Source organism: Papio anubis, chromosome 2 (genome assembly GCF_008728515.1).
Source record: "Papio anubis isolate 15944 chromosome 2, Panubis1.0, whole genome shotgun sequence".
NCBI lineage: Eukaryota > Metazoa > Chordata > Mammalia > Primates > Cercopithecidae > Papio > Papio anubis.
In genome coordinates, this window is record NC_044977.1 from 147,350,681 (window position 1) to 147,376,737 (window position 26,057).

At 37.3% G+C, this 26,057-nt stretch overlaps 1 long non-coding RNA gene across 2 annotated transcripts in view; it reads right to left on the bottom strand.

Annotated features, from left to right (window-relative positions):
* Positions 1 to 18,109: 18,109 nt before the first annotated feature.
* LOC103882306 overlaps positions 18,110 to 26,057 on the bottom strand; it is a 45,611-nt gene continuing 37,663 nt past the window's right edge. For both annotated transcript variants that reach the window (XR_001900055.3, XR_001900053.3), the window contains one exon: positions 18,110 to 18,740. This is a non-coding gene — a long non-coding RNA (uncharacterized LOC103882306). The remainder of the gene's footprint in view (positions 18,741 to 26,057) is intronic.

The following is a 26,057-nucleotide window of genomic DNA, read 5'->3' on the forward strand; positions in this document are numbered from 1 at the left end:
TTACTGCCACAAGGACTTGACTTCCCTCTTCCACTGGATCTCTCACTCTCCCACCTGTCTCATGCTCTACTTTTCCCAAACAGAAGGCAGAGGCCTACCTCTGTCTAGTAAAGCAGAAGGAAGAGATAAAGCTGTAATGGTCTTGGTGAAGCCTTTTCACTGGGTGTAAGCTAAAAGCTAAATCCCTATCCCTTCTCTCTTGGGGATGGGTGTGGAAGTCACAGCACCCTAGCCAAATAAATTTTCTTCATAAATCCTCTTCTCATTTTCCTTGAAAAACCTCAGCATAGGCTTTCGTAAGTTCTGAAACAATATTTCATACAATTCCTTTAAACTTCTGTATTATTATACTAGCACCTTTCTTTGCAATTATATTACATATTTCATTTTTGTGTTTTAATCAAAACCTACAATTAAATATACTGATTAAAATATGTAACTTTCAACCTATTGGATAGACTATTTAAAAGATAGTATAGGACATCCAGTTTATTTAATAGAAGCCAAGAAACAGGGAAATACAGTTAGAAGGAATAAGTTGCAGTATTCAATAGTACGGTAAGAAAATGACAGTTAACAATGATTTATTTTTGTAAATAGTTAGAAGAATTGTAGTGTTCCCCATACAAAGAAAAGATACATATTTTAAATTGTAGATATCCTAATTATCATGGATTGATCATTACACATTGTAACACATTGTATACTTGCATCAAAATAATCACAGGTATGCCAAAAATATTTACAGCCATGATATATCAATTAAAAATACAAAACAAAAAAGGAAGAATAAAGCCAAAAAGAATGATAATTTTTAAAATTTTCACAAACTATAGAAGAAATAAATTCTGTTATAAATATTTAATATTAATTCTGATAATTGCCTACATTTAACCATTTCAGTTAAAAGAAAAAGATCTTCAAAATTTAAAAAAATCCAGCTAAATGCTTTACATAAACATTGCTTAAATATGATATTTCCAAAATATAGAAAAAAATAAAGAATTCTGCCCAAGCCAGTCTATGTGGCTAGTATGAAAGATTCAAACTGTATGAAAACAGCTTTCGATGTGAATGGAAAATTATAAGCCAATTCGACTTATGAATACAAATGTAAAAACTTCTTATACTTATTTACCCAAAAAAGTACTTATTTGTATTTAATTCTGACAAATAGAATTATGAGAATTTGAATTTCTTAACATTAGAAAACTCTATCAATGAATTTGTCTATGTCAACACAAAAACTCAGAAAAATCATAACATTATTTCATTCTATGCAGAAATATTAGATGCAAAAATCCAACATCCATTTAGTACAAAAATTAAGAACAAGTGAGAATTTTCTTGACTTTAATAAAAGGCATATTTTAAAAAATTAGCAAACATATGTAATAATGAAATGTTAAAGTAATTTCACTTAAATATGAAATAAAACATAGTTTCCCATTCTCATTATTTTTAACCAACATTTTAGTGAAGGTTGTAAGTCAGTGAGTGCAATGAAGCGGAAACATTAAAAATTATATGTAAATTTGTATCATTTCAGCAACAAAAAATGCTTTTTGTCAATTGATATTTACATACTCAGTTGGAAATTTTGAAATGTTCACTGAAAATTTGGAAAAACAACAATAATAATTTTAACCTTTGATTCCTCAAGTTACAACAACTAAACTTATGTTTTGTTAAGGAGGTAAGGAACAGGAGGCATTAGACAGAAAGATCATTAAAATTAGAGGTATTAATTCGTTTCACATTGACTCTAAATTATTATTCAGTAACAGCACCCTAACTTCAAAGCTCTCAGGTATCCTCCTCTCTCCTGAAAATGTCATGGTTCATTCTATGTTTATTATTCTCCCTCTTCCATCCCTTCTATCATCTGTGTAGCTTGCACCACACCAATCTTGTTGCTTTTCTCTCTGTAGAAAAACACTAGAAAAAGACTAGCTCTCTCAGATTGTGAAAGCTTCTACGTTAAATAACATAAATCTTGTTTTATTGATTAGAGAGATGATTTTAAAAAGACATAAATCCCATTCTTTCTTTCAGCAGAAGATATAATGGATCTTTGAATGGTGTCACGTAGATTACATTCAGAAATGTTCCTCTTCACCAAGCATTTTATTCTCTCTTCCCCAAGATGAGCTTCCTGATTTCTTGGGACAGACAGATCCTTGTCATACCTTTTTCTCCAGTCCTTTCCTTGTTTTGCTAATCCCAGAATGCTCCAGTGTCCTAGCTGTAAAATATCATTATTATTTCTTCTTTCAGAGATAAGATTTATTGACTTCCACCTAGATATGGTGGGATTACCGAAGTGAATTGACAAAATAGAGTGTTCCAATTTCTTCCAAAACTTACAAAATTTCCTACTTCTTAAAAACACACAAACCAACAGATATCCATAAATACACACACACACACACACACACAGAAACACACACATTACCTCACCTAAGATTTGTATAGCCATGTTCTGTCTCTTCAGATCATCTGACATTCATTTCAGACAATCTATTAGACATGGTTATAGTTATTTAAGTGAGGTTGTCTGCATTAGTGGTATAATAATTTAAGTAGTAGGTGCAATAGTGATTGATATCATGAGGTAATTAAACATCATAAAAATGCCACAACCAATGTTAGTGTTTAAAAGCAGTGAAAACATAAAACCAAAATTTTCCAATTATTTAACGTGGCTGTCTGATACTAACTTGCATGAGTATTTGTACACTTTAGTGACCTTATTACCAAAAAATCAGCAAAGAATACAAAAATATTACCATAGTAGTATATCCTTTAAAAATTTAAAAATCAATTGTAAGAAGCCAAAACAAACAAAAAGCACCCAAAGAACTTAACTCTTAACTCTTTAGGGAGCACTCAACTGCACCCTAAACTCTTAGAGTATAAACATCAAACACTTCCTTAAGCTAAAATCTTCATCTGGATGTCTTCAATTTACTTCTTTCCATTAATGCAACTGCAAATCATTTTTGGTTTCTGAAAATCCTTTTAAAAATATAATTATTTAAGCTCATGGCCAGAAAAATACATGAAACCAATTTAATAAATAGCTCTGAATCCATTAAACCGCAACTGCAGCCCAAGTCTATATTCATAAATAATGATAACTATGTATATAAGCATGGGTATCATTTACTCTTCTGATTGCAATCTCTAGTTAATAGACATACTGCATAGTGCATTGCCCCGTAGAAGCTTCAAATAATTATCTGCCTGTCTTCATCTCTTTTGCGCTGATGTTGAAAAAGTAAGGAATTCATTGATAGAGCCTCCACATGGAGAGCACTGATTCAAGAAAGAGAGCATCACAATTGAGCGCTAGTGGTAATAGCCAAAAAGCCAGAAGTCATAAGTGGCAGAGAGCAAATTAGTATTCAGCTGACCAGTTCTCATCTCGTTCTCCTCAGTACATTTCAGGTGTGTCTCATTCAAGGTCAACAGGGGATTCATGTGCAGAAAAATAATGGGAAAGCCAAAGGGTAATAGCCCAGGCTCTGAGTCCCCTGGGCTTCAAAACTTGGTTCATCCTCTCAGAACTCACCTTTGTCATATGCTGACACTATCAAAAGGCTGTAAACACAATCAGCAGCTAATTTTAAAATCTCATTATTGAAAGCATTTTGCACTTTAGGAATGACAATCAAATTGTCTAGTAACTAGATAAAAATAAGGGTAAGTACATATACCAAACCAGCTAGCTTCTTTAAGGTACTTTTCATTCATTTTTGACACTTCAAAATTCCCACATTGCTATCTTTCAAAGCAGCACGGTCCCTCTGAGGCTGAGTTATTTGGCAACTTAAGGATTTTAGCCAATTTTTATGACTGGAACATAAGCCTTTCACATCGTCAGTATGATACAGCAGTCCTACTGAGTAAATTAAATTAAAAAGCACTTGTCATAATTCTGGCTCAAATTAGTAGAAATACCCTAATTAAATCCACTAGCAGTTCTGGTTTCCAAATTTCTAAGAGACAAGTACATTTGCCTCTAATTCTAGCTTTCTAAGACAGGGCAAAAAACCTCACATGAGTTGCTATGTTTCAATGAGAATTTGAGTTTCTTTATTTTTTAAGTGACTGTAAGAGCAAGAAAATCACACCCACAAATATTTGCTTTATCTCCTAGAATTACAAGTGAACATTCTTGTTACTATCATTTTCTATTTAAGTTCAGTTTAAAGAGCAGTTTTTCTGTCTCTAGGTGATGTATAAACATTTCACTATGAAAATGTTCTGGCTTAATCAAAATGAGTCAGAAAGAAGTTTAGCCAGGAATTTTCCAACCTTCATCAAAAGTGGCACTGTCAAGGTTGAAAGAAAGCACTAATAATCTAATCTTCTGTTCTCGGTTCTCAGGTTTTTCTCCCTGAAGTCTGAATGTTTATGTCAGTTTGAGCAATCTTGCAATCAAATGCCTGTGAGGAGAGTATGAGGCATTTAAGACAAGTGATGAAATGCCAGCCATGACTCTGATTCAAATGGAAACTGTAGAAGAAGCAAAGTCTGTTTAGTTTTTAGTACTTAAGAAAAGTACTAAAAGAAGAAAAGAAGAAAAATTGTGTAACAAAATTTTAAGAGATATATTGATATATATATATAATATATATAATATATATATATATAAATCAGATGGAAAAATGGTACAGCTCTGCTCATATTAGAGTATAGGCATGTTTGAGATTGGTCGTCATTTTCATTACTTTTAATTTCATAAAGACTAAGATAGCAAAGCCTGTCATTTAAAACCAAAGTATACATATGACTTCTGATGGTGCTGTTTTGTTCAATGGTAGTAATCAGGTGGGCATGCCAGGTTCCCAAGAACAGCCTTTTCTTATTAAGTAATAAGAAACCTAGCAAATCTAGTTGGCAAAGCCTCTCAGAATAACCTGACTCTGTTAAATGGTTGCAGCCTGGGCATTTACTTGATGTTATAAGACATGTTGGCAACAGTCTAAATAATATTTCTGTCTATAATTTCCTTATCCTCAACAAAGATATTCATTACCATTTTCAGGAGTAAACCATGTGTTGGAAGTAATTAGAAGAGTTAGAGCTGGGGAAAACAGGATTGAGAGGGAACTGGAAAATTTTGAAGGCATTTTTAGAGAATGTATATATCAATATCGAAATATGGCCCAATTCAAAATCAAATGATATTTTCCTTTTTATGGTCCTGAAAAGTTCTACAGTGATTCTTAACTAAAACTTTTTATTCTTTCCTTTGAAAATATGAATTTTTTTCACAACTTATGCTGAGTAGCCTGGTAGGTGCTAAATTCCTTTCATAGATTTGCCAATATCCAATTCAGGTACAGGCAAGTAGACATGATTTCTAGATTTTACTCCCATGTAACAATTGTAGAATATGCTATTCTTACTGTGTCCAATCCAAAATACAGACTGTTAAAAAATATGTGATTTCCCATAAAAGATATTCTCTGTTGGAAGTAAACTAAAGGTGGCTTTTAAGAAATAGGTTAAATTGCCTCCCTTCATACCCAATTTAGAATGAAATCCAATATAAATTTATTACAATTTTCCCCCTGCCTTCCTCCCTTCATTTTTTCCTTTTTCCAGAAATGTTTATTGAGTACCACTATGTCCCAATTATTATTCTAGATACTGGAGATTTGACAATCAACAAAACATAAGAAAAATTCCTACCTTCATGAAGATTTAATCCTTCTAGAGGAAACAAACAAAAAACAAGATAAGTAACATAGGAAAAAAAATGAGAGACAAACAAAGAAGATAAATAGAAAACATGAGATGCGAGTTGAGTTTTGAACTGAGTGCCCACGGAAGGTCTTACTCAGTAGGTAACGTTTATGTAAGAACCTGAAGAATGAGAGTAAATGAGATGTATTTGAAAAAGACGTATATGGGGAGGTGCAACAGTAAGTGGCAAAGCCCCAAAGCTATGAACATACCAGGTTTTCTTAATGCAAAGTGTGGAGGTCAGATGATTAGAGCAAAATAAACAAGGCAGAGGTATAAGAGATAAAGTCAGAGAAATATGTGAGAACAACCAGATCATGTTGGCTTATAAGTTGTTGTAGTGATTTCATCTTTCCTTCTGAAAAGTGAAATAGTCACCATTGTAGGGTTGTGAGCCAAGAAGTGATATGATCTGACTTATAGTTTAGCAGGATCACCCTCACTGCTTGTTAAGGAGGGAATGAGATGGGCCAAAAACGGAGTAGGGAGACCACCGGGAAAACTATTAGAATAGTCTGGGGAGAAGAAAACCATGGTTTGGATAAGGGAGCTGGCAATGAATGTGGTAAGATGTTTGAACTCTGTGTGCAACCTAAAGGTAAAACTAAAGAGATTTGTTACTGGCTGGGGCATGAGATGTAAGGCAGAATAAGGCAAGAAGCATTCCAAGATTTGGGGGCAAAATAAAAGAAAGAATGGGATTACCATTTACTGCAATAGGGAAGTCCACAGGAAGAGTATTTACGGGATGAAATATCAGATGAAAAATTTTAGATGTGTTAAATATGTTGTCCAACATGAAATGGAAAAATCAAATTGTAGAGTTCAAGGGAGAGAATGGGACTTGGCCCGTTGTGATTTAAAATTTCCAGTATGTGCAATTTAGGCATAGTATTCTAAAGAATAGTCACTGTTAAGTTTCAAGTGGAGGTGAAATTTAATTATATGCCATTAGTTTATAATAGAGAGGGCAAATTTGAACTACTTTTGTTCATCCTTCTTCATAACTAGACTAAATAAGCTTTTCAATAATTTTTGTCAGGCTAGTAGTAATCTTTCCTTTGGTTAACTTCCACCAGGCCAAAATTTCAGGGTCTAGCTTTATTATAAATCACAAGACCATCAAGCTGCAAAAATCAAAGGAATAAAAACACTATTTCAAAACTACACATCCTTCTATTTAAAAAAAAAATTATAGAACACTGATCCACACTGATCTAGCAATTTAAAAAAAATGTATTGTCAGGGCATATTTTCTATACAATGTGGTATTGCTCTCTTCAGTCTGTGAAAAAGTTCAGAGAAGAGTTAAAAAAATAATAAAACTGCTCTGAGACTTTTGGACCAAAATGACAAACTGAGTATGAGTACATGACTTTTTCTCTTATTTTTCCCTGAACTAAGTGAAAGGAATTAAGGAAATAAAGATGTAACTAAACCTAAGACATAGATGCAAATTGAGGATATGCCATTAGTGACATACAATTTAGACAAATGTCTGAAGATGAAAAGTAAATGTGTTTAAACTGATGCATCTATCAAAATGGAGAAAGTTGCAGTACAAAACCTAGTCAAAGAAGAATTCCATGTGGGAAACTTTCTTGCTTACAGAACCCCAGACATACCTGAGGTTTGATATGGTTAGATATGAAAACAAGACCAATATGTGAAATAGTGCTTAGCGTACCATGCAAGATGAATGAATGAATACCCATATTGAAAGCATCCTTCTGAAATTTCACATGGGAAAATGTTAAAAGAGCTTTCAAAGTTCACTTTCAAAGGGAACTAGATACATATATTTATCCCTTGCCTTATGATGGGGATACATTCTGAGAAATGCTTCTTAGGCAATTTCGTTGTTGTGTGAACATCACTTAGGGTGTACTCACCCAAACCTAGATAATATATCCTATTACACACCTAAGTTATATGGCATAGCCTATTGCTTCTGTAAAGCATGTTATTGTACAAAATAATGTAGGCAACTGTAGCACAAATGGTAAGTATTTGTCTATGCAAACATATCTAAACATAAAAACAGGACAGTAAAAATACAATGTTATAATCTTAGGGGCTCCCATCATATATACAGCCCATTGTTGAACAAAATGTCATCATGTTGTACATAGCTGTACATATATATGTGTGTGTGTATATGGGTATATATGTGTATATATGTATACATATGTGTGTATATATGTGTACACACATATATGTAAGCATATACATATACCCACAGGCATACATACACACATATATGTATTTGTATGTGGGAGTATACATGTGCATATATGTATATATATTTACTTATACATATGCATACCTATGTATATACACATATGTATACACCCACATATATATACCCACGTATACACTCTTTTATAGCATCATCAGATAAAATAATTTAAAATTCTGAAGGAAGGTAATTTTGAGTTTAAATTCTATACTCAGTTGGACAGTCACTCATGTGAACAGGTAAACAATCATTGAAAAATTGGTAAGGTCTTGGAAAATTTTGTGCCCCCACATGCCTTCTTCACAAAGCAGAAGAGAAATACAGAGATAAGAAAGAAATAGTGGACCTAACCCAGTGCTTCGTTTCAAAGACAGCTCAGAAAATTACCTGAGCAGAAAGCAATTGATCCATATCAGTACAGAAACCAGAGGATTTCCTGAAGGAAATCTTTAGAAAGAAAGTCAAGTCCATTCAACAAGAAATTTAATTTAAAAATTAAAAGTTCTATGTGTAAAATTAAGATAACATACGTACCCATTATGTTGAACAAGCATGGCATGGTTTGTGACAACAAACAAATTAATTTTATTTCCACCAACTTTTTAAACCTTTTTCAGTAGAAGCAATCTGTCCCATTCCAATGTAAAAACTCTGGAAGGCCCATAACATCTTTGCTTCCCTGGGTAAGATATTCTTACTGTATGTAAAGTTGCATAGTTGTGATTTATTAATTACAGTCTAATTGTAATAATTAGTGGAATTCTTCTTAGCCGTAAATAATTTCCCTCCGTTAACTAGGTTCTAATACAAGGTGGTAGCCAGTGAGAAGGAGGGGAAATTGTGGCTTCTCTTCTTTTTCGACCTTCTTTGCTAGTTACTGTATTGATACTACTAGAGTCTAAGCAGGAGAGAGGAGAGAGAAGGGAATATAGAAGTTATGAACAATATTGTACTGATAGAAGCTAGCTTGCTACTCTACACCAGAAGAAGATAAAACTGATTCTTTTTCTCTTTAAGCCACTTCTGAAAACTTCCAAGAGATTCCTACTGAATTCCTCTCTCCTGCTACTCCGCTGTTCTAACTTAATGTATGTCTATTACTGATGGTCACTTGCCCCTGAGCATCTCGTGATACTGCTCCTGATTTTTTTGGCTAAGTTATACTCACTTCACCTGAAAATTCTACTGGAGAGAAATCAAGAAAATCTCATTCTTTTCCCTATTTTTTCGTTTTTCAAACCAATAATCTATAGGAAACACCACATCTCTTGTTCCAACAGTTTTTAAAGGCATGGGAGATGCATTTGAAACTTTAGACAGATCTCCTCAAAGTCTTCCCCTAAAAACAGTGACTTTGCACTGCTTACTTTCTCCCTCATGCCCTGCTTCTGCCTCCTATAGTCCACAGCAGAGGCCCAGAACAAAGGAGACACACAACAGATTTCATTCACTCAAAAAAAATTGATTATCAATCTAAAAAATCAAACATTATTGCATTTCTGCAAAAATATTTGGCAATTGACTTATTAGTATAATTTGTTTACCAATAGTCAATTTTTACACTAAGTAACACACATAGTTGTAAGGGTTGGCCATTTGTAGTTGTCACTAGTTTGTGACACAGTTCAGGAATCTGAAGTATAATTTGAGGCCACAGGTCAAGATGGATTTTTTTTTATCAATTTGGAGATAAATATCTATAAACTTGACTTAATCTGAACCAAATATTCCCATGAACTAGTTTTAAAAAGTGGATAAAGTATTTACATATTAATCTATTCGTTTTTCTCCCAAAATTAGCTGTATTTTATATCATAGTTGTCTACCACTGACCTACAACATAAAGTATCATAGAATGATAGTTCTTAAAAGTTACTTTAGAGAGTATGCATGCCAAAAGAAATACTGCATGTATAAGGTCAGATAGCAATTAGTAGAACTAGAAAAACTTAACTATCTTAACATTAGTCCCGGTTTCTTATTCTACTTCTCCTGATTAATATGTAAAACATACACCTATTCATGTTTACTTTGGAAATTACTCAGAATACAGAGTGGAATTTTGCAACATTAACTAGATGGAGGCTATGAGACTGCAGCAATAATTAAAGATGCCTAATTTCAGAAACCGAAAAGGAGAAATAATCCAAAAGTTGAAAGCAAACAAATTATGAATCAGGGTTGAGGTCGAGATGCAGAAAATGGTTGTGGACAAATAAAAAGTAATTGCTTTAAATGGGAATCTAAAGAGAAAAGCATGGAGGACCATAGTGCAGAGGACTAATCATTAAAGAAATGCAGATTAAAACCACAATGAGATACCATCTCACATCAGTCAGAATGGCTATTATTAAAAAGTCAAAAAATAACAGATACTGGTAAGATTGTAGGGAAAAGAGAATGCTTACACACTGCCAATAGGATGTAAATTAGTTCAGCCATTGTAGACAGCAGTTTGGTAATTTGTCATAGAACTCAAAATCGAATTACCATTCAACCCAGCAATCCCATTATTCAGTATATACCCAAAGGAATGTAAATCATTCTACCATAAAGATACACGCATGCATGTGTTCATCACAGTACTATTCACAATAGCAAATACATGAGGTCATCCTGAATGCCCATCAATGGTAGACTGGATAAAGAAAATGTGATACGTATATACCATGGAATACTTCACAGCCATAAAAAGAATGAGATCACGTCCTTTGCAGCAATATTGATGAAGCTGAAGGCCATTATCCTTAGCAAACTAATGCAGGACAGAGAGTGGAGGGCGGGAGTAGGAGAAAGATCAACAAACTACCTATTAGGTACTATGCTTATTTCCTAGGTGCGAAATAATCCTGACACCAAATCCTCGTGACATACAATTTATCTATATAACAAACTTGCACATGTACCCCTGAACCTAAAATAAAAGTTAAAAAATAAAAGAGGAGAGGAATTGTGCAAGCTCCATCTCCAGAAATTTAAAAAGAAAAAAATCTAAAAAAAAAAAAAAAAAAAGAGAGAGTTAAGAAAGAAGTTGGACAGGTGTGGCTTGATTTTTATGTACAACTAAAAATATATGAAAAACTACTATAAAAATTTTGAGCTTTTCTTAGCCTTTGTTATTTCTTCAATATTTTGTCATCTTTCTTACTGTTTTATTCCCCCATCATAAAACTCTTAGAGGTATAAACAGATCTTATATACATGTTTCAGCACCAGTGAAAGAAGTCTATGCTGGGGTTTTACTACACAGTTAACCTAAACAGAAGAAAATTTGGATACATTTAACTATTGTGGGCATCTGTGAAGAAGTTCAGAAACAGGATTGAGCTACAGAAAATTTACACTGAAAGCCAAAAGACCTGCATTCTCATCCCAGTCCCGCTGATAACCACTTGTGTGACTTAGACTAATTATATCCTCTCTGTTCCTCAGTTTATTCACTAATAGACAAGTGGGAAGTCATAGATGAAACAAGACTCTCTACAGTTTTCTCTTTCACTGTTTGAGTTCATTGTAAGTGGAATAATATATGCTATATTGGTGGATGTCAAAACTTGTTACCAAAATACTAATGTCAACCTTTTGCAATATGACAGTTTTAAGTGTATCTGTGTGTGTGTATTTGTGTGTGTGTGTGTGTGTGTGTATTTGAAGAATGTGATGGTAAATACTTAGTGTCAACTTGATTGAAATGAGAGATACAAAGTATTAATCCTGGGTGTGTCTGTGTGGGTGTTGCCCGAAAGAGATTAACATTTCAGTCAGCGGGCTGGGAAAGGCAGGTGCATCCTAAATCTGGTGGGCACAAGCTAATCAGCTTCCAGTAAAGACAAAGCAGGCAGAAACACATGAAAATGAGAGACAGGCCTAGCCTTCCAGCCTACATCTTTCTCCCATGCTGGATGCTTCCTGCTTTCAAACAACAGACTCCATGTTCCTCGGTTTTGGGAATAGGACTGGCTCTCCTTGCTCCTCAGTTTACTACCTATTGTGAGACCTTGTGATCATGTAAGTTAATACTTTAAAAAACTCCCCTTTATATATATGTGTGTATATATACATATATTTTATATATATATATAAATTCTGTCCCTCTAAGATAACCCTGACTAGTACAGATTTTGGTACCAGGAGTGGGGCATTGCTGAAAAAGATACCTGAAAATGTGGAAGCAACTTTGAAACTAGGTAACAGGCAGAAGATGAACAGTTTGGGCTCAGAAGAAGACAGGAAAATGTGGGAAAGTTTGAAACCTTCTAGAGACTTGTTGAATGACTTAGACAAAAATCCTCATAGTGATCTGAACAATAAGGACCAGGCTGAGGTGGTCTCAGATGGAGATGAGGAACTTGTTGGGAACTGGAGCAAAGGGGTTGATGGCATTTTGCTGTGAAACTTCGAATCTGAGAGAGATGATTTAGGATATCTGGTGGAAGAAATTTCTAAGCAGTAAAACATTCAAGAGGTGACTTGGGTGCTGATAAAAACATTCCATTTTAAAAGAGAAACAGAACATAAAGGCTCAGAAAATTGCAGCCTGATAATGCAGTAGAATAGAAAAACTCATTTTCTGGGTATAAGTCCAAGCCGGCTGCAGAAATTTGCATAAGTAGAAGGAAGCTGAAGTTAATCCCCAAGACCATGGGAAGAATGTCTCCTGGGTGTGTCTGAGACCTTCATGTCAGCCCCTCCCATCACAGGCCTGGAGGCCCAGGAAGAAAAAGTGGTTTCATGGGCCTGGCCCAGTGTTCCTGTGCGGTGTGCAGCCTAGGGACTTGGTGCCTTGTGTCCCAACCACTCCAGCCATGAAAGCGGCCAATGTACAGCTCAGGCTGTGGCTTCAGATGTTGGAAGCCCCAAGCCTTGGCAGTTTCCATATGGTGTTGAGCCTACCAGTTCACAGAAGGCAAGAATTGAGGTTTAGGAACCTCCACCTAGATTTCAGAAGATGTATGGAAATGCCTGCATGCCCAAGCAAAAGTTTGCTGCAGGGGAGGGGCCCTCATGGAGAACCTCTGCTAGGGAAGTGCAGGAAGAAAATGTGGGGCTGTGGGGTTGGAGCTCCTCTACACAGAGTGTCTACTGGGCCACTGCCTAGTGGGTCTGTGAGAGGAAGGCCACTCTCCTCCAGACCTCAGAATGGTAGATCTACTGACATCTTGCACCGTGTGCTTCAAAAGGCTGCAGACACTAAACACCAGCCCATGAAAGCAGCTGGGAGGGAAGCTACACCCTGCAAAGCCACAGGGGTGGAGCTGCTCAAGACCATAGGAACCCACCTCTGGCATCAGTGTGACCTGGATGTGAGACATGGAGTCAAAAGAGATCATTTTGGAACTTTAAAATTTGCCTTCCGTGCTGCATTTTGGACTTGCATGAGCCCTGTAACCCCTTTGGGCTAATTTGTCCCATTTGGAACAGCTGTATTTACCCAATATCTGTACCTGCATTGTATCTAGGAAGAAACTAGCTTGCTTTTGATGTTACAGGCCTATAGTCAGAAGGGACTTGCCTGATTTTAGATGAGACTTTGAACTGTGTACTTTTGGGTTAATGCTGAAACGGGTTAAGACTTGGGAAGATATGATTAGCTTTGGAATGTGAGAACATATTTGGAGGGACCAGGAACAGAATGATATGGTTTGGCTGTGTCCCCACCCAGACCTCAAATTGTATCTCCCAGGATTCTCATGTGTTGTGGGAGGGACCCAGGAGGAGATAATTGAATCATGGGGTCTGGTCTTTCCTGTGCTATTCTCATTATAGTGAATAGGTCTCATGAATCTGATATTTGTGTCCCATGTGAGTGCTTGCCAATAGGTGACCTCAGCAGAGGAGGATTTTAATAATCAAGTGGATAGGATGACCCATTCTATGGAAACCACTCAGCCTCCTTGCCCAGACAACCGTGTCATCACCCAATGGGCCCATGAACAAAGTGGCCAAGGTGGCAGGGATGGACGTTACGCATGGGCTCAGCAACATGGACTTCCACTCACCAAGACTGACCTGGCTATGGCCACTGCTGAGTGCCCAATTTGCCAGCAACAGAGACCAACACTAAGCCCTCCATATGGCACCATTCCTTGGGGTAATCAGCCAACTACTTGGTGGTAGATTGATTGTATTGGGCCTCTTCCATCATGGAAAGAGCAGAGGTTTGTCCTCACTGAAATAGACACTTACTCTGAATATAAGTCTGCCTATCCTGCACACAATTCTCCTGTCAAGAGTGCCATCTATGGACTCACAGAACGCCTTATCCACCATCATGGTATTCCACACAACATTGCCTCTGACTAAGGCACTCACTTTACGGCTAAAGATTTACAGCACTGGGTTTATGCTCATGAAATTCACTGGTCTTACTATGTTCCCCATCATCCTGAAGCAGCTGGATTGATAAAATTGTGCAATGGCTTTTTGAAGTCACAATTACAATGCCAACTAGGTGACAATACTTTGCAAGGCTGGGGCAAAGTTCTACAGAAGGCCATGTATGCTCTGAATCAGCATCCAATATATGGTACTATTACTCCCATAGCCAGGATGCACGGGTCCAGGAATCAAGGGGTGGAAGTGGAAGTGGCACTCACCATCACCCCTAGGGACCCACTAGCAAAATTTGTGCTTTCTGTTCCTGCGACATTATGTTCTGACGGTCTAACGTTCTTAGTTCCAGAGGGAGGGACGCTGCCACCGGGAGACAACAATTCAATTAAACTGATATTTAGGATTGCTACCTGGACACTTTGAGCTACTCCTACTTTTAAGACAACAGGCTAAGAAGGGACTTAAGAGTGTTAGCTGGGGTGATTGACCCGGACTATCAGGATGAAATCAGTATACTATTCTATAATGGAGGTAAGGAAGAGTATATGTGGAATACAGGGGATCCATTAGGGTGTCTCTTAGTATTACCATGCCCTGTGATTAAGGTCAATGGGAAACTACAACAGCCCAATCCAGGACTACAAATGGTCCAGACCCTTCAGGTATGAAGGTGTGGGTCACTCCACTAGGTAAAAAAAAACCATGACCTGCTGAGATGCTTGCTGAAGGCAAAGGGGATACAGAATTGGTAGTGGAAAAAGGCAGTCAACAAAACCAGATATGAGCATATGACCAGCTGCAGAAATGAGGACTGAAATCATCATGAATATTTCCTCACTCTTTTGTTAAAAACATATATGTCAGGTATACACTTGTACTAAGAAAATATCTTCATTTTATTTCCTTTTCCTTTATGATGCGACACAAGATTTATTGACTTCATATAGCATTTAAGTATTAACTTTATGTAATAGTATTTGAGTTGGGGATTGGTGCATTTCCAGTTGTATGAAGGATAGTTGTACTACGTTAGGCATAATTATGACTTCATTATTGTCTTTATTTGAAGATTATGTATGATCTCAGGAGTTGTGTATCGGTTCAAGTTGACAGGGGGTGGACTTGTGATGGGTAATACTGAATGTCACTTCACTGGATTGAGGGATACAAAGGATTTATCCTGGGTTTGTCTCCGTGGGTGTTGCCCAAAAGACATTAACATTTGAGTCAGTGGACTGGGAAAGGCAGACCCACCCTTAAGCTGGGTGGGCACAATGTAATCAGCTTCCATCGAAGATAAAGCCTGCAGAAAAATGTGAAAATGAGAGCTGGGGCTAGCCTCCCAGCCTACCTCTTTCTTCCATGCTGGATGCTTCCTGGCCTCAAACATCGGACTCCAAGTTCTTCAGTTTTGGGAATCGGACTGACTCCCCTTGCTCTTCAGCTTGCAGACAGCCTATTGTGGGACCTTGTGATTATGTAAGTTAACACTTACTAAACTTTCAGTTTATTTCTGTCCCTCTTTTAGTTCTGTCCCTCTAAGAGAACCCTGACTAATACAAAGTGTTTAACAACTTTCCTAGTATATTTTCTACTTTAGAAAACTTGCTACTTTAGGCACTTCCACGTTGAAAATAGCTTATTGTGCCTTCTAGTACTTATGTTTGATAAATCCATGGAATCTTTTCTCTTTTCATGTTTAATTCCCTTTTCATCCTCACCATTTTTTGGCTTATCTTCATCTGCCTTGACGTAAAATTTAAAGTCTGTCTCATATAATTGATCAATTTACTACCACTTCCAACATTTCTTTAACAGTTTTGTCAAAGTTTAGTCATTATTTCTGATAGATGCAGTAGGCAGAGAAATTCTAGGTGGACAGAGGTAGGTCTCCAGAAAACCCCACCTTTGAGCTGAAAACCCTGAAACCTGTGGCCCAAAGTGAGACCTACTATCCCTGTTTGCCTGATCTCTCCCAATTGGTTCTTGTTGAATAATGTATTTTTATCAATTGAATGCTGCCTTTTCGAAACGACCTGTGGCCCGCCCTGCCACCCATCCTGTGTCTATAAAGACTCCAGACTCAGTCAGTAGAGAGGGAGAAGTGGCTCGACTAGAGAGAGGTGACTTGACTTCAGAGGGATGGCTGGACTTCAGAGGAGCCAGCCAGAGATGGCCAGAATTCAGGGAAGATTATCTGCCCTTCCTCTCCAGCTCCCCACTCCGCTGAGAGACATCTCCATCACTAAATAAAATTCTCCACCTCTACCATCCATCAAGTGATCCATGTGACCTAATTTTTGTTGGATATCGGACAAGAGTTCAGGACTCACTGAGTGCAGGTACTCAAAAAAGACTGTCCCACTGGCCCTTTGTCCTGTCTGGTGGAGAGCAGCCGCCCCACACCACAAGGCAAGGGGCTCACTGAGCTGATAACACACTGCTGTCCATGAACAGCAGAAATAAGAGAGTATTGTAACGTGCCCTGTGGGGCTTTGGAGGTTGCAGGCACCCCCCTGTCTCTCTCATTGGGTGCCACTGCAAGGCCTGCATGGAGCATGCCCCTGCCACACAAAGCAGCTGGCTGGATCCCTCACTTCATCACTCACACCTGTTCTGGCCATGGGATCCGCACAAAGCCTGCTCCTGCCAGTGCTCACAGTGGCTGGCTGAATTTTGGACTCACTCACTCACGGGCTCCCTCCTGCAAGAAGTTGCAAGAGGTTGAGCACAGTGGGCCCAGTATTCAGGGCCCCCAGTCGCAAGTCCAATAAAGGGGTCAAGAAAACTCCTGCATCATTTTTACAGTTCTTTAAATGTGTACTTAAGTTTTTTAAAAGGCGAAAAGAAAAAACATTAAGTATAATTATGAGGAATTCCTTGCCCATTTCCCTGCCGGTAAAATGATACTGGATAGTACCTATTTCATTGGGCAATTTTTAAAGATTGTCTATGCATGAAAAGAATATAGCCCAGTGAGTAACACTCAATAGGCATTGGTTTTTCCCGTTCTTTAAACAGCCAGACAGGAACCCAGTTCTGAAATATAGGATTAGTACCATGTCGCTAAATTCCCAGAAATTCATGAAAGGGCAGTTTCTAGTATCACTGTTCTGAAAGATGTACCCCCCAGGCCTATTAAGATGCAAATCCTTTAATTTTTCATACTATTGTCTTTTCCATGACAAGTTTTCATTTGACCTTACTCTCATATAAAGAAGGACTTAAAGTGAAGAGAAATATCTTGCCTGTTGTGTGCTAATTACTGGAGCTTCCTTCACTATCATCCTGGTCTTTAGTGAAAAAGAAAGACAAGTCTTGAGCCTCTTTGGCTTGAGCTAATTACCAAACATTTTTTTCACTGGGCTCTTGCTCAGAGGAGGGCAATAATCAGGACTCTGAGCATTGGCGTTTCCTTGGCAGCCATGTCAGATACTAATTGGCAGTCCTGAGGCTGTGGGGGAAGAGATTTTACCTGACTAGTTGAGCTGAGAGCCTCAGGACTTCTTTCTTAAAAGCAATCTCCTGCTGTGATTTCTTACAGAAAGCCTGAGATTTAACCAAAATGCTAGCGATTGTCACTCATTGGGGCTGTAAAAAGGTTCGGGGCACTGGGAATTTTCCACTTTGTTGCCTGTGCAAGTGACAGTGTTCCGGATTGCCCAGGGTTTACTATGTTGATAATTAACATTTTGGCTACAGTCAATTTTAAGAATTGACCAGAAAATGAAAAACTGATTAGCATGACGCAAGTGGATCAACCTGCTTATGAGGAAACGATTTGGTTGAATCTTTTTGAATGAAGTGATGAAAATACTCCCAGCCTTCAGAATTGCACTAGAAACAACACATGCAAATGAAGGTATAAGAATCCACAATGATAATTTGCATTTTACACACTTTCACACAAATATCCCAAAGGCCTCCCAAAACACAAATTAAATTTCACAGATCTCCCTCTAAGGACACATTTATTGTTGTTTATGAAAACAGAATGGGAAATTGAGACATAAATCGAGAGAGAGCCACAAATTAGTCAGGTCGACAGAATGCATAAAAGTTAGAGCTCAGTTTCAAGTTCTAAGCAGTAAACTACATAAATTCTTATCCGACAGTAAAGATGAAAAGGAAAAATATATTAAATTTATTTTTCTGTTCTTTACAAGGTGGAAGCCTACATTTCAAAGCTTGTCATGCTGAAGATTTATAATTTATAAAACAAAGCAAGCAGAAAAATATTTCTTGTATCAGTATAATAATGTTTTTTTAATCCAATTCTCTTGCCTTTTCAGCAGATATCCATTGAGCCATCACCATACATAAGGCACTTTGCTCTGATGATGGAGAGTATAAAACACAATGCATTCTCTTGCAGACTTTGCCATCCATTTGTATAAAACAGCAGTCAAGCCTGGAAAGTAAAAGACAACTCCATATCAGACTGTGATTAAATGTGAAATGATTAGTGTCATGATTGTTCAAAAGAGGGACAGCTGCCTGTGGCTGAAGGCATTTCAGGAAAGCTTTTTGAAGAAAGGAATAATTGAACAAGCCTGCTACAACATGAGAAAAGACAAAAAGACAAAGAGTGACGAGAACATTCCAGTGAAGGAGTGAACCCTAGGGGAAGGTAGAAATGAATTATGTCACTTCATGAGAAACAGGCAGACCAGTATAAAAAGTTTGTGAAATCAGCTGAGCAGTTTGGAATCTGATTATTGGAAGCCTACAATGTCAGGAACTTGAGCTTTATATTATAAAATATGTTCTTCCAATTGCCGAATTCCCAGTGGTATAAAACACATTCCTGCTTCTGTCATTTTATTCAAATATAATAGCATCAATGGTCAAATTTATCTTTGATTATTTTCATACAAAACAGAATATTTCAAATGAATTGTTTTCATCACCTGTTTGTGTATTTTAGTAATGAGATAAGGTCATTTCATTTCTCACTTCCTACCTCATTCAAAAAAGTGAGGAAAACTCATTACAACTTGGGTGCCCTGGGAAATTAAATCCAGTAATGAACAAATAAATGTTCATAATGCATGTTTTTACAAATTGCAACCCTACCTAGGCCACAAACCCAGAGATAGCCCTTCAAGGAGGTTAAGAACTGGGATCCCAGAGTCACTCACACTTGATGTGACTCTATACTGCCAATCATTAGCTATATAATCTCATACAAATTACTTAACATTTTTAAGCCTCAGTGTCATTATCTGTAAAATGGGGATATGATGTTCTCTCATTGTTAACATTGTTATTCATTTATCTTTTCAACAAGTATTTATTGAGCACCTACTCTGTGCAAGAAACTCTTCCAGGCACTGGGGATATAGGAGTGAACAAGATAGACGAGCAACAAGCATGTTTGGAAGGTTTAAATAAGACAATACCTATAACGGATTAAGCAATACACCTAGTAAATGATCAATAAATATTAACTATTATAACTATTATTAACACCTTACCACACACTTTATGACTTTGAGCATGTCCCTTTACTGCTCTGAGCCTCAGGTTCCTTACTTTTAAAATAAGAAAATAAATATATAGGGCTCCTAAAATCCTTTCCATCTTCTACATGCTACAATTTTATGACTGACAAGCTTTTTTGAATGTTGAGGGAGACACCAGAAAAGAAAAGAAAAAAAGGAAACAATCCCATTGATTCACAGAAACAGAAAGGTAAGAAAAAGTCAACATTAGAGTTTTCTATACCTATTACTCTATATATCAGCTAAAAGAAGCATTCCACTATTAAATCAAAATGTAGTATCTACAAAGATTGAGAGTGATATATAGTGCAGATAATACAATCACGTTTGTAGGGTTTATTACTACTTATATTTTTGTTTTAAAAATTGGGTAAACATAGAATAATTTCTTGGAGGTAACTGTATGACAGAGATAACCAGACTGTAAGACAGTTGGTCTAATGACAAACTCTAGAAAATAGCAGCCAATTCATATGCAATCAACTTATAAATATGGCCGATGGTACTAAGTGAATTGTAATATAGACAGTTTGATGATCTTATATAAAGACTTTCTGTGAAGTTCCAAGCACAACTATTCTTAGTAAGAATGTTATTTTCTTCTGCAAGTGGAGATTAGTGAAACACTTAAAAAAATCTGTTCCAAGCCAACCAGTTAATTGATTTGTCATCTGACAACAATTTGTGGTTATCCTGCGAGCAATGGTCCTTGAATCAATGACATGAGCATTAATTTATGATTCTGAAAAATAAAGAATCAAGAGGACTTCATGCATGACTTGCCGTGCTTTTAAAATTGTGAAGTAAGTGTGATAATAAAAATGGTAGTAATAATAGTAGTAGCTACCATATTCCAAGGGAATGCGAAGCCAGGAAATACATTATTTCATTTAATTCTTATAGTAACCCAAGGAGCTGGGTATTATTCTTTCTATGTTTTCAGTAAGGAAATGACTCAGAGAGTTTCAGGAACTTTCCCAAGGTCACACAGCTAGCAAGCAGCAGCAGAAGCCTGAAAATTGTCACTCCTCTTTGTTAATGACAGTTGCCAGATGACTATGCTAGAAACTCTTTAGGTATAAAAGCAATTCAAGAGAATATAAATGAGTCATTCCTGGACTTCTTAGCAAAGAGACCTTCATTTTCTGCATTTACATTCCAAAAGACTATATGATAAAGAAATCATTTGCTATTGCTAGATAAGTGCTCCTTCAAGCAAGAAATTTAAAACCCGTTTTTAAAAAATAGGCAAAAAAGAAAGAAAGGAAAAGTACCAGCTCTAATTTCCTCTCTATATTAGACAACCACAAAAGACACTTGAAATTCTGGCATTAAAAGCAGGCTGCCCAGAATGACTGCAATCTCTAAGAGTTTGCATTTTAAATGAAACAGTTGCCTCTGTGACATAAATCAAGATATTCCATACATTTATGAAGTTGGAGGCCTGCTTTATTTGTGTTCATATTGTTAACAACCTTCTGGCATATTCTGGAATGTATCTCTTTCTTTTCATCTATTTTCCCAGCAGAGTTTAACTCTACTGGCATGGGGATTTTTGTCTTCTTTATTCAGTATCCTCAGCACCTATAAGAGGGTTTGAAATAGTAGGTATTCGCTATATATTTGTTAGTTAACAACTTAATAAATCAATTAATATGATATAAAATATATTGAAGAAAAATGCTATCAAATTTTGTGTGTGCGTGTCTTGAAATTGTCACACAACTCAGAAGCCGAGTTCCTCTGAAGCCATCATTTGCATATCTGAGAAGTTACTTTTCATGATACCCAGGACGAATTCAAAACTGTTCAAAGTATTTTTTCCTTATAAAATCAGATGGGCTGGAAGTCTAAAAGGATTATTAATACCTAGACTACATCAAGAAGAAAATTCTCCAATTCCAATGTTATCCCATTTCAAAGCCTACCCTTTGTAGGTTTGTATATAAAATACGCTCTGCCTTCTTTCAAAAACAATTGGCAACAGCTTAGACCAAAAAAACTTAATCAATCCCTGGAAAGATTTTTTATTTTTCAACTCATCCTGTTGCTTTACCCTGAGAAGCCTTAAAAATGGTCTTAGAGCTGCTGGAATTCCCTTAAACTAGTCTCTTAAGGAAATTATCAGGAAGATTTATGTGGCAGCCTGCTTACTTGTCTGCCTGTCTTCCAAGGGGCTGAACTTTAACTGCTAAATTAACTTAGTCCCTTTGGCATTTGGGGACTTACTATAAGGGAGGTTATATATTTTTTTCTCTCTCCTAATATCTACTTCAGCCTATTTGATAAAAACTTCTATCCCACTAGAAATCTTAGAAAGAAAACCTCACCCATTTTTTGGACCCCTTTCTCTCTCTCTTCTACCCTAGAGAACAGTAGCTGTGTAAATTAAGATAATGCTAGCTGTTGTAACAAATCTTCAAGTTTCAATGGCTTAGCTCAGCACAATGGAGATACCTTTTTCACTCATGTAACAGTACCAGTACCATGCCATTAGATCTAACTGTCTTTCATAAAGTGGCTTAAGAATGTAGACCCCTCCCTTGAATGGCTCCACCATTTGTTAGGGTCTTGAAAATGTCTACCTCTAAGTACCCAATGAGAAAAGGAAAGAGATGGAGAATAAGGTGCATCATGGTTCAGAACTGACATACATACTTTCTATTAATATTCCATTAGTGAAAAAATAGCCATATGATTACACCTGGAGGCAAGAGGTGGACTGGAACACATAGTCTTTGGCTGGGAACCTGCCTTCCAGGGAAAACTCCAAAATAAGGAAAGGGTACACATTATTTTATAAAATGTTTGGTGGATTGCATGCACCCTGCCAAAGTGAGACTGTGGGACCCTGCCCTGCACTGGGGAAGTCAGATGGTTGGGTTGGATAAGTCTGTTTGCAGATGCTTTATGTCACTTCCTATTTGGTGCTTTGTTGTTGAAATGGTCCACCTGGAGTTATCTCTGTCTTGTGGTTAGCCCTCCAGGGCAGACTAGAAGAACCTGCAGAGGAGGCTTGCAGTTGTCAGTTTTCCAATTTGTGACTAGGTGAGTAAGTTCAACTCACAGGGAAAGTGGAATAAAATGCCCCTGTTGGCCTCAAATTCAAGCTTATTGTAGTATCTAGGCTTATCAACAACACATCTTATTTATTTATTTATTTTTGATACAAGGTTTCACTCTATTGCCCAGGCTGGAGTGCAGTGATACAATCTTGGTTCACTACAACATCTATCACCTTGGCTCAAGCGATCCTACCACTTCAGCCTCCTGAGTAGTTGGGACTACAGAAACGCACCACCATGCCTAGCTAATTTTCCTTTCTATTCTTTTTTGTTTTGTTTTGTTTTGTTTGTAGAGATGCAGTTTTGCCAAGTTGCCCAGGTTGGTCTGGGACTCCTGAGCTTAAGTGATTTGCCCACCTTGGCCTTCCAAAGTGCTGGAATTACAGGCATGAGTCAACACATCTGGCTCACATCTGGCTCACTTCTGACATTTTTCTAAGTTTCTGTTAGATAGAGGAATATAGATAGATAGCTAGATACATAGCCAGATAGATAGCCAGATAGATGGATATATAGATAGAGAAAAAGGAGAAAAAAATCGAAGCTCTATAATTAAGTTGAAGGATAGCCAAATTTAATTTTCTTAAAGTAATTATTACTCTTGCTTGAGCTTTTTAAAGTGACTTAAAGAAAATAAACCACCAAGACTCTTGTAAACACTTTAGAAAACAAAAAATATATATTAAATCCTTAACCTTCCAAATAATCTGAATTCTTGACATTTAAATAGCTTTCCCAAGATAAAACTAAAGGCTCAAAAACGAAGTAAATGTTTAATGGGAGCATACTTTGATTCCTTTGAACTTGCTGCCAGCCATTGTTCAGTCTCCTTGTTGGGTTTAGGTTTGCAGGTTTTTGCCTAAGCTCTTCAAATTTCAAACCTGTTTCTTCAGAGTGGCATTAGCCCCTACCTATATGTGAACCAGACACAACTTCTTTTTGTGCCATGCCACAATACTGTAGTGATCTTTTATAGTGTTCTGGGTGGAATTTCAAGGGGGAAACGGCAAAGCTCTCCAAGGAGGTACCTGGGTGGCCTAGCATTGAAGACAGAGAAAGATTGCAGAGAGAACCAAGCAACCAGTAAATCCTGGTTATCCATTTAAATATAGCCACAACTTTAGTACAATAAGCCTTAGCCACAGTGGCACAGGGAGTTGGACTCAGCTCTCTGGCGACTGGCACACAAGCTACATTGAATTGGCAGAGGAGAAGCTGGCTTGCTCACAGTCCAAATACGAATGACGCATTAAGTGTGAATTAGAAAAAAAAAAAAAAAAAAAAGATTTTAAGACATGTGTGGCCTCTTCTCTCTCCTGGCTGTTATGGAATCAGTGTTTCATTCATGGAAACAGAATCACAAGTAAAACCTAACTGGATTTGAACTTCTCAATCAATATAGAGTCATTTTTGACATAATCCTGTAGCACCTATTTTCTTTTCTTTATTTTTCTTCAACAACAATGTTTAAAACAAATTAAATGTAGATTTGAATACAGTCCCACACTGGTTACCTTCTTTGGCAGGAGAATCCTCAAACATAATTTGGAAGTGAGGTCTATACACATCAAGTTAACTAGAATGTAGCAAGTAACACCAAATCACGGGCTTATCAAGAACATTAATTAGAAAAAGGTCCTGATAGTGGTCGTTTAAACAGTAAGACATCAGTGAAGAAAGACATAAAGAAGATATATAATGGATTGCCTGTTAACTTTCATTTTATTGTAATTTGCACATTTCAAATAACCTGAACAACAAAACAGCCAACTAGGTTAATGATTTACGTCGTCTTCATTTCCAACAAAGTTAGTAGATTACTGCATGAAAACAGACTGTTGATGGAAACTGTTGGAAATGAAGTCCCTCAAATTTTTTGTTTGTTCGTTTGTTTTTTGAGACGGAGCAAGGCTGGAGTGCAGTGGGTTTGATTTCAGCTCACTCCAAGCTCCACCTCCCGAGTTCACGCCATTCTCCTGCCTCAGCCTCCAGAGTAGCCGGGATTACAGGCACCCACCATCGCGCTCGGCTAATTTTTTGTATTTTTAGTAGAGACAGGATTTCTCCGTGTTAGCCAGGATGGTCTGGATCTGCTGACCTCATGATCTGCCCGCCTCCGCCTCCCAAAGTGCTGGGATTACAGGCGTGAGCTACTGTGCCCGGCCAAAGTCCCTCAATTTTTAAACAGCAGTAAGCTTTTATATTGTTATTTTAGGGGAACCCTTTTCACGGTTATAAATTCATGTGAGAATAGATTCATGTGAGGAGAGATCATGTAGGTTCTTCTTTATTTTCTAGAGTTGGCTATTTAAAAGCCTACTGCTGAGAAAAATGAAAGGGATATCTTATGCCTATCCCATCTTTCTATTTTGGAGTCAGATAACTTGTTTTCCACCAGAGTCTCAGTCATACCTGACTTAGATGATTTAGAAGATGAAATTTTGGAATTTTTTTTTTTTTTTTTTTTGAGATGGAATCTCGCCTGTTGGCCAGGCTGGAGCGCAGTGGCAGGATCTCTGCTCACTGCAAGCTCCGCCTCCCGGGTTCACGCCATTCTCCTGCCTCAGCCACCTGAGTAGCTGGGACTACAGGCGCCCCCCACTGCTCCCGGCTAATTTTTTGTGTTTTTAGTAGAGACAGGGTTTTACCGTGGTCTGGATCTCCTGACCTCGTGACCCGCCCGCCTCGGCCTGCTAAACTGCTGAAATTACAGGCGTGAGCCACCGCTCCCAGCCTGGACTTTTTTAATTTAGTTGTACGTGGATGAGATTTTGGATTAGAAGCTGAGGCTAGAATGGGTTAAGTTTTTGGATGGAGGTGAATGCATTTTGTACATTGCAAGAATATAATTTCATTGGACCAGAGAGTAAAAGGGTGTAGACTGAATAGTGTCACCGAAATAGTCACGTCCAGCTGGATTCTCAGAATGTGGTCTTATTTGGGAATCAGGTCTCTGCAAATATAGTTAGTTAAGAGGTGTCATAATGGATTAGGTTGGGTCCTAAATCCAATGTGAATGGTTTCCTTGTAAGAAGACAGAGATGCAGAGAAACACAGAAAGAAGACTCTCTGAAGACAGACGAAAGGACTGGAGTGATGCAACTACAAAGCAAGAAATGCCAGCGATTGCTGGCAACAGAAGCTAAAAAAGGTAAGGAA